Genomic DNA, 10,324 nt, shown 5'->3' on the forward strand with positions numbered 1-10,324 from the left:
ACATATCCAACCACGGTAACATCATCATCCTCACTGACCGCATCAACCATTCTCACTGACTCTCTGTTGGGAACAACACTCTTGCACATGCGGGCATAATGTCCCCTCCCTTTGCACTTTCTACATTCTACATTTGATGCAGGACATTCCTTAGACCCAGCAGTATGCCCCCGCCACCCACACCTTTTACACATTTCCTTCGAACCCAACGTCCCTCTGACGTCCTTGAGTTTGTTTCTAGAACCTTCATTCTTGCGGGGCATCACTGCATGTACTACATCGCCCTTGTCTGCCATTTCCCTCACACTTTTCCTGGAGTCTTCCATGGCCCGGGATATTTCTATGACTTTCCCCAAGGGTGCGTCTTTTTCTATCCACAATCTTTCTCTAACTCTTGAATTGCTTGTCCGCATCATAACCTGATCATGGATGTACTCATCAATAAGACCCGTGAACTTACAGGTGGCTATCAAAGTACGAAGGGCAGTTATATAAGAGTCAATACTCTCCCCAGCACCCCGCGCTCTTGAAAAAAAATGGTACCTTTCAAGCACCACGTTCGCCCTTTTTCCGAACCGGGCTTCCAATTTACTGAGGGCAGTTTCATAGGCTAGTACTACATCCTGACCAGCATCACCTCCTTCACCATTCTGGAGACGTGGTGCAAGTATTTCTGGCCCCGGCAGGTGTCTGAAAATTCTCAGCCCTTCAGTGCCCAAACAATTTAGCAAGGCCGCCTCCTTATCGTCGTCTGTGAGTCTTGGACCACCTGCAGCTCTGAGATACACCTTAAATGTATCTACCCATAAATCCCAAGCTATTGCAGGCTCGCCAGGGTTAGGAAGGAATGCAGGAGGCATGCATTGCTGTTCTGCATGTCTGGCAGGCACTGAACAGATGAGTAAGCAGACTAAACAAACACAAATGCAAAGTTCCTTAATTGTGTTGAGGATGAGGAACAAATCACACTGTATGCAACACTTCCAGGGCTGGGAGCTCAATGTCCACGAAGAGTCAGTAATGAACACACAGAGTCAGTAATGAACAGACGTAACACACAGTATTGAAGATAGCCGGCAGCCCAGCAAGGGTTAAAACATTTGTACGTGTCAGAAACACTCTTTAAAAGGAAACGGACACGCCCCTTTCAATCGGCACACAGACACTCCCTTTCCGAGTGCAGGCCAATAGCGCTGCTTGAATCTGCAATGTGGAGCTGCTCAGTGGGCGTGTCAGTAAATCTCTCTGAAATGCATGCGGCCGCGCGAAGGGTCATACGTGCCTCGAAATGAAGTCCTCACCTGACACACTCGAGGGGCTGAGTGTGCCGGCACCGCGCTCTACCCGGGGCAGGGGAGCGCAGGCCCACGATAAAGGGAACACAGTAATCTGAGCCTTTGCGTCCAGCCGAAAACCCAGGAATGCGACAGGGTCAGCTTTGAACTACACTTCCTTGTTTACGGAGATGCCGTGCATGCAGCCCTTCAACTCTCTGCGTCGGGCCTCAGTCCTCCGAGCCTCCAGGTCCAGCTGAGTCCGGGAGGTCCATCAGGGTCCGCTCCAGACCTCACCCCCTGGTTGGCGGAGACACCGTTCGTATTCCCCTCAAGCCTCCGCGTCCATCCGAAAACCCAGGAATACTACGGGGTCAGCTCTGAACTCCACTTCCTGGTTAACGGAGACGCCGTTGGTATGCCCCTCAAGTCTCCGCGTCGGGCCAACAAGGGTCTGCTCTGGAAGGCATCTCCCGGATCCCAGAGACGCCGTTTGGTGAGAACGATGGCTTCCACAGGACAGCAGGCCCACACCGACGGCGGAAGGACACGGAAGGGAGCCGCTGGGTGCTTGGTTAAGGCGCGTGGGTTTGCAGGTTGATCACCTCGTCGCCAGTGTTGTAACGAAGCACACAGGTAAGGTTTTAGGCAAGCTCTTTTATTTGATCAACCTGAGCCCCAGCAGACTCCACCTTCCTACACCGGCCTCCAACTGACTACCATCAGAACCCGCACACATAAGTAAACAAGTAGTAGAACAAAAGGGTGTGGAATTCTACAGCAGTAGAATTCCACACTAAAACATAACATAGATTACAACACAGGTCTTACTGTGCAATGGAGAAATGTACCTTTAAAGCTAATAAAGTAGTGTATTTAGGTCATGAAATTTCAGGAGGAGGTGTTGAACCTAAAGAAGAAGCTATTGAAGCTATTAAGAGAATGGAGGCTCCTACAACAAAAGGAGATATACTATCATTTTTGGGTCTTGTAGAATTTTATGGAAAATGTATTAAAGGTTTGCCTCAGATGTCACGGAACATGAGGATGCTTACCCGAAAAGGGGTTGTGTTTAAGTGGAATGTGGAATGCAGGAGGGAATTTAAGCAGATAAAGTAATCTATTGTGAATGCACCAATTCTTAACATTTTTTAAGGGAAACGCACGTTAGTTTTTGTTGATGCTAGCGATTATGTCATAGGTGCTGTCCTCATGCAGGAGAAGGGTATGGGATTGCACACAGTAGCGTTTGCTTCTAGATCATTGAAAGGACCAGAGACAAGATATTCTGTTGTGGAGAAGGAAGCATTAGCATGCGTTTGGGGCATGGAGAAATGTAAAAGATTTTTGTGGGGAAGAGAATTTACAATTTGTACCATCACGAACCGTTAGTTGGAATATTTACCAAAGGAGACTTGGAGGGAGTTTCAAGGCGGAGCATGAAGTGGGTTACAAGGTTTACAGTTTTCAATGCGCCATGTATGTGGTCAAAGTAACGTGGTTGCGGATGCTTTGTCTAGGTCGGTGGAGAAAGAACCACAGATTGGTGAGTAGAACTGGTGTTCGGATGATATGGCAGACATTTTTCAAGTCCATGAGACGCTGAAGAAGAATGACGGGGACATGGCTAGTGTGGAAGATATGGTTTATCAAAAAATCTTGTCATTAGTGAGGAGTGGTAAAGTGAAAAGTTACAAAGATGATTTGTGTGCTTATGCCAAAGTAAAGGATGAACTGTGTGTCTAGAATAATTATCTGTATAGGGGGCATCAGATGGTAGTTCCAATGAAAATTAGGAAATCTGTCGTAGATTTAGCTCATGTTGGACATTTAGGTGTCGTAAGAACAAAAGGTTTGGTGAGAGCAGAATTTTGGTGGCCAGGAGTGCACAAATATGCAGAAGAACAAGTCATGGGTTGCATGGAATGTATAGAGGGTGATAAAGGACTCAGAGTCCAGAAGGTACCCATGGTTGCGCGTGAATGTCCCAATGTTCCATGGGATGAAGTTGCATTAGACTTATTGGGTCCATTCAATGTTGGAGGAGGGAGAAACAACTACTTGTTGGTAGTTGTGGATTTGTTGTCAAAGTGGCCAGAGGTTTGTGTGTTTAGAGATATATCCAGCAGCAGTATTGTCAGATTCCTTGAGCAAGTATTTTGGAGGGAAGGATTTGCTAAAAAATGTCTGTCGGACAATGGATCACAACTTGTGTCTAAAGAGTTCAGATAGTTTCTTGGCAAGTATGGAATAGAACAGTCAACCACATCATTATATCATCCCCAGAGCACCGGTTGCGTTGAACCCTTTAATAGAACGCACATGGAGGCGGTCAGGATTGTGGTAGCTACAGGTGGTGATTGGGTAAGGACAGTAATGGAGAGAACCTTCCAGTACAGGTTGGCTCCACACAGCATGACAGGAGTATCTCCGTTCAAGGTGTTGCGAGGAAGAAAGCCTAACTCACATATCTGTCCTGTTTGGATGGGGAGAGACAGGAATGTAAATGTAGATCTGGAAAAAGTAAGAGAGAGAATTGCTGAATCTGGTGGCAAGGCCAAAGTGAGGTATGATGAGAGAAATTGCTGCAGAGATTTCAAGGTCAAAGAGGGTGAATGGGTAAAAATCAAATTAGCTACCAAAGTAAGAAAGGAAGCCTCAAGATGTTCTAAACCTAAGCAGGTGGTAAAAGATTTAGGTTCCTCTGTGTTGGTTAAAGGCGGTAGCATATGGAATAAAGAGAGAGTGGCGGTGTTTAGGAGGGATGGAGGGAAGGTTGTGAGAGTGTGATTTCTAATGTGTTCAGGATCTACAGGGAGAAGAGAAATGTTGAGTGTGATAAGTTATTTTTCATTCAGAATTCCAGATTTCAGTAATTTTTATATCACATGCTTTCATTATTATTAAGGAAAGGAGATGTTAGGAATGATAAATTATTATGATAAGTTACTATATTTCATTCATTCTCATGCTTACCATTAATGACTACACTATACACATATATTTATTTCTTATCTTGTAAATAGCTCTTATGATGATTAGTTCTTGCTAGTAGTCTTTGTTATGATCCTGGTCACATGACAACCATGGAACCACTGTAACATCATAATATTCTGTGAGGGAATGTGCAGGAGATGAGACGCAGTTGCTGATGATAAGGGAGCAGCTGATGCCTCCTAGCTGGGGGTCGTTTCTATACATATGATATTAATAAAGGATCCGATCATTCACAAGCAACGTGTTTGGAGACTCATTTCTTACCAGAACACTTCTTTCTTTTCTGGTGAACATTAACCCATACTCTTTTTGTAATTAAGTGGTAAGGATTGGCAATAGTTTTTTTTTAGTATAGGCCCTTTTTATTTGACAAGATGCCACTAGGACTGCCTTATTATTATTTGATGGTTGTAGCTTGCTCTCATCTTAGATTTAGGTTTAGATTAGGCATTTATCTCACCCATTTTAAGGTTCAATAAGCACCCGTGAACTGTGATCACTTGTGTCTGTCTTTACTGTTGCCACCATGAGTTCCTTAAATATGGTGCTAGAGGTGGGATGTGACACAATTGAAACAAATTGGGGAACTCTACAATTTTAAAAACGTAGTCATCGAGCTTCTAGCCCTTCTGTTGCCACAAAAGAATCGATATGTTTCAATATATGTAGCAGTAGGGAAGCTATCATTCCCCGTGGGAAAAGAGGAATGATTCCTACCAATTTGGTTCTGATACCCCCTCCAGGGTGTTACATCAGGTTAGCTCAAAAATCTGGCCTAGCAAGGAAGTTCGATATAGACGTTTTTGCAGGCATTGTTGACCCAGACTTCCGAGGAGACTTAAAGGTTCTCTTACAGAATGATGGCGAAGTCCTATTTGAGGTACATCGTGGAGATCAGATTGCTTAAGGAATTTTGGAAAAGGCATTATTTCCTCACTTTCAAGAAAGCAAACCAGATAAAATGGAAATAAAAAGGGAGCTCTTTTTTCTTCTTAAAGCAGGGATTTCTGTATAGGATTGAAATGTCAACCAACGGATTGATAAAGACGCAGCTGCTGATCCCCAGGACCCACCGGAAGGTTGTATGGAGATTGCACACTTGCATTTTACCGGGCGTCACTTAGGACAAACAAAAACCCAAGCCCACATCAGTGGGAAGTTTTATTGGCCAGGTATCCATGCCGACCTTTATCCAGACATATGAAATAAATAAAAAAACTAGCACACATGTCCCCTTACCTGCCCCTTTCAATCCCTTACCAATCATAGAAGTGCCTTTTTACAGAATCGGAATGGAGATTATTGGACCTCTAGAAACATCCAGATTAGGCAACAAATATTTCCTAGTAATTGCTGATTATGCCACTAGATTCCCAGAAGCATTCCCAATGCGAGACAATACCACACAGCAAATCCTTAAACTCCTCCTACCATATTTTTCCAGAGTTGGCTTTCCAAAGGAAATCTTAACCAATCAAGGTTGAAATTTTATGAGCAAGCTCATGGCAGAGGTCAAAGAGCTAATCCACATTACCACCATACGAACGTCTGTGTACCACCTCCAAAATGATGGCTTGGTAGAAAGATTCAATAAAACCTTAAAATTAATCCTCCGGAAATTAGTAGATAAAGACAGGAAGGATTGGGACCGAATGATCCCATGGGCACTATTCACAGTGAGGAAAACCCCACAAGCTTTTGTAATTTAGTGGTAAGGATTGGCAATAGGTTTTTTAGTATAGGCCCTTTTTATTTGACAAGACGCCACTTGGACTTCCTTATTATTATTTGATGGTCGTAGCTTGCTCCCATCTTAGATTAAGGTTTAGATTAGGTGTTTATCTCACACATATTAAAGTTCAATAAACACACTTGAACTGTGATCAGTTGTGTCTGCCTTTACTGTAGCCACCATGAGTACCTTACAATTTACAAAGCCAGACCTATCAATGTTAGGCCATGGCATAGTTAATCTACAAACCATTTCATCTTTAAAGAGGGACATCAATTCAAATGCTGATGAATACCATCTTTAATTATGAACAGTCACAAATAAACCACCAGCATGCAGGTCAATACAATCTGTTCACAAGAAATCTGTTACAGCTGACCGTGCAGTATTTGTAAGATCACGGACAGCCATGGTAAATGTGATAAAGTCCCCTGATGGCACTTGGCACTAACAGAGCGATGGCCATAATGACAAAGAAACCCCTCATTTTTCAGGGGAAGTATTCGAGAAATTCCTTGGATCACTGAGCTGCAGTGTGTTCCCATGCATAGATACAAGGGAACTACAACACCAATAATCCCCCTGAAGTTAAGGCAGGAAACACAATCCCTCCCCTACCTGGCCAGGCTCCACCCCCAAGACTGCAACTTTAGGGACCACACTCAAGGGAAAATCGCACCTGGGGGGCTGACCACTCCAGGTAGAAATAGGACCTTGTTCCTTTAAGGAGTGATTTATGATATGCATACCACCACTTTACAGGCCCCTTAAAACAAATGGAACAAATCTGGGGGCATATTTAAGGGAACCAAGTAGTAAAAGCCCTGCAGAGATGGCAGCAACTGCTCACTCAGCTCTTCTTGGACAGTTTCAGCAATCTACGAAGATGGGCGCACACGTTAGGCTGAGGACCTACCAAGCAACACCTATACCAGCAAGGGGATGTTGCAACTCCAAGCTGGGGGACATAGTTCCTCAGACTGCAGCCCAGCAGACAATAGAGAACCACCCAGGCACAGAGAACCACAATTCTTAAGTACATCCTGTCAGGTCTACATACCTGAGACCCCTTTCCCCAAAGAGGGGCTGGAAGGAGGGGACCAAGCTCTATATAAACACAGGATCCCAGTCAGTCCATGTGGGAGCTTGGCGGAAGAAGTACAGTGGCTGGAGCAATGGGAACACGTCTGAAGAGAGTTGGAGAGCAGCAAGAGGAAGGAGTACAAAGGCTGGAGGAGGAGAATGGAGGATCAAGGTAAAGTGGAGGAAGGTAAGGAGCTTGATTGGGAGAAGGTATTGAAGAAGGAGGTAAGATGGAGAAAGGGCCAGGAGGTAGAGGCAGTGAATACATTTAAGGAGAAGGTGGAAGAGGGTAACAAGGAGGGTATAGAGTGTAAGGGCAGGTTTCAGAGTTCAAGGAGCATGTGTAAGAGGTTATTGAGGAGGCTGGAAAGTTCAAAGGGAAGATGGAAGTATTAAGGAGGAAGTTGCAGAATTTAAGGTGGAGATTGCAGAGTTTAAGGGTGAAGTGGAATAGTGTAATGCTCAGGTCGAAATATTATTCAGTAAGGTCCACCAAGCTAAGGATAAAACTGGCAGGTTGTTGGATGAGACAAGTCATTTGAGGGCGGTAGCAAGAGTGTGGAGAGAGGAGGAGGGTGGTGCTTGAAAGGAGCAAAGAAGTGTCAGAGTGGACAGAGGAGGAAGGTGGTGCTTGAAGGAGCGAAGATGTGGGAAAGTAGAGAGAGGAGGAGGCTGTTACTCGAAAGAGCAAATAAGTGACAGAGGAGGTAACTCAAAGGAGTGTAGAAGTAATAGAGTGAAGGGAGGAGGTGGGTGGTGCTCAGGGGAGCAAACCAGGAGCACTAGACAAGGAGGAAGGTGGGGCCCAGAGAGGTGACAAGACTCAGAGAGAGACACGGTCCCTGGATTGGTAAACAAATAGAGTGTCAAAGAAGGTATCCATAATAGCTATGAAGACCAGAGTGAGAGGGGTTACAGCAAATAGTGAGGGAGGAGGAAGATGGAAGGGAGAAAGCTTCCAGTATCAAGAACTAAGATGGTTACTCAAGGGGGTAGTCAGGAATAGGCCCCTGCTTTCCAGCCTGCCACCATCAGGGAACACCAAAATGGCCCAGATCCCAGGTCCACCCAGGACAAACTCCAGGACCAATGGACCAAAGGCTGACCATACATATCAACTGGGATGCATGGTTGCGGTACCTTCCCTAGAAACCTCACTTAGCACCTTTATCTCAGGGGCCTCGAGGGAATAGGGATAGGAAACCTTTTATGGTAGTTCAATCCCTAGAAAAACCCACCAGTTCTCTTTTCCTTAATCATTTACTATTTGTCTTACACAGTCTTCCTGACCAGTTGTTCCTATACATTTTTTAATAACATACTTAAACATATACATTGTGTTGTTAATTCAGTCATCTACTTTGAAAGTAGCGTAATCCTCAGAAAATGTGCAGCTCCCTGGGTTCTGAAGCAACTTGGCCCTGATATGAAGATGTTGAAATCGCATGATCAAAGGCTGAAGAATGTGTCTGTGATAAGGGCTCATTTGTAGTTGGTGAGAAGATCTGAAGGTTAGGTAAGACCTAAAGAAGATGACTAGAAGACCTGGATATGGTTAAGGGGTTACATCAGGTGACAGGACTTGAATCCAGTGATGAGACTTAATGACTAAGATGGGATCAGGCGATGATAACCAACTACAACTGGGGTGAAATCTGCTGGGGATCATTGAGAGCACCATTAATCAATGCTATAGCCAACAATCAGATTTTGTTCACATGTTGAGATGTACAGCATGCACATCTCTAGGCCTGGGTGAAGTCTCTCTGCACCAGTATGCTTCTTTCCTTTCTGTGGTCGAACTAGATCTTTCTAACCTGCAAGGGGGCCTGGCATTTCCTATATTCCTATTCACTCAATCTTCCCTCCACTGCCAACTTACATGCCTATCTCCCATGTCAAGTGACCGCTGAATGGCACATCAATGCATCAGAGATTGACAGAGAATGGATGTGAAGGGAGTAGATTGGGAAGTGGTACTGTAAATTAATTTCGGGAAAAATGGGAGGGGAGAATATGGCCCCTTTACAGTTAGAAGAAAGCACTTGAAGCCAATGCTACATTCCACATTACTTTCTATGCTGCACTACTGATCATCTACCTCCTTGAGGTCTTTATAAATCACATGAGCTTATGTAGACCCTGTATTCTGGCCCTGGTCCAAGAAAGGGTGTCCACCTCCTTCACCTTGGACAAGGGACAGTTCCCATGGAAACCACCCAACCTCTCAGCCTGCTGGGAAGGGAAGGGCGCTGCACCTGCAAAATAAAATCGCTGTTAACAGGAGATGGGCTACATTGTGAGTTCTTAGATGACTAATAGACACAGACATCAAAGTGAATTTTACAGGGATCACAACAGGACCCTTCTACTTTTAAATCCCCTTGCCTTTCCAATTCTCTAGGCCCTGGCCTAAGCACCCTCTAAATGGGGACCTAGTTCATCAGCTCACCCTTCTTTGGAGGGGTTTTGGGGACCCTTAGGGTGAGTCTGACGCAACAGACTCCTTACCTACACTCAGGTACCACCCACATAGAGTGTCAGGTCATAGGAAGGCCTCTGTCGGTGATCCCATCTTGCTAGGCACCCTCAGGCAGCCACTCTATCCTGCCTTGGTACCTCCCCTCTACCGCCATTTACTTCTTAATGTCTAGATATATATGGTTAACGTCTTACCCCTACTTCTTATTAAGTGTACATAACATTCCCTTTCTATATCACCACTTTCTACTTTTCCCTACTTAGCATCCATCTCATCTAAAACAATACTTAAATATGTACATTATAGGGCGGCGGCGGCATTCGGCACCCTATAGTTACGTCAACATAGAGTTACATAAGAAATCCAAACAAATAATTGCTATTAACTTTTGACTAGTGTGGCCGATTTGGCTAAAAGTTTGCAAATAAAAGTGTGTCACAGACCCCTGCCGATACCCCTCTCCCCCCAGAATCGAACATTTCAGAAAAATACTTTCAAAATTAAAAAAGTTATCAAGAAAATAAAAACGCAGTTTCGGCCTAGTGCTTAGTGCCCATTCATTTTCCCATAGACAAAAAGGGTCAATTTTTGCTGGATTGCACAGCCAAAACTGCTGGACAGATTTGGACTAGGTTTGAAACAACTTGGGCACAAAGTATTGACTCACAATCCTTTTGTGGCTTGGGGTTATTCCGTCCAGTACTTTTTCTAATATTTGATGGAGAAGGGGGTGCTATATCTCAGGTAAATTGCCAT

The sequence above is a fragment of the Ambystoma mexicanum genome, chromosome 7q (genome assembly GCF_040938575.1).
Source record: "Ambystoma mexicanum isolate Mex_15411 chromosome 7q, UKY_AmexF1_1, whole genome shotgun sequence".
In the NCBI taxonomy this organism is placed as follows: Eukaryota; Metazoa; Chordata; class Amphibia; order Caudata; family Ambystomatidae; genus Ambystoma; species Ambystoma mexicanum.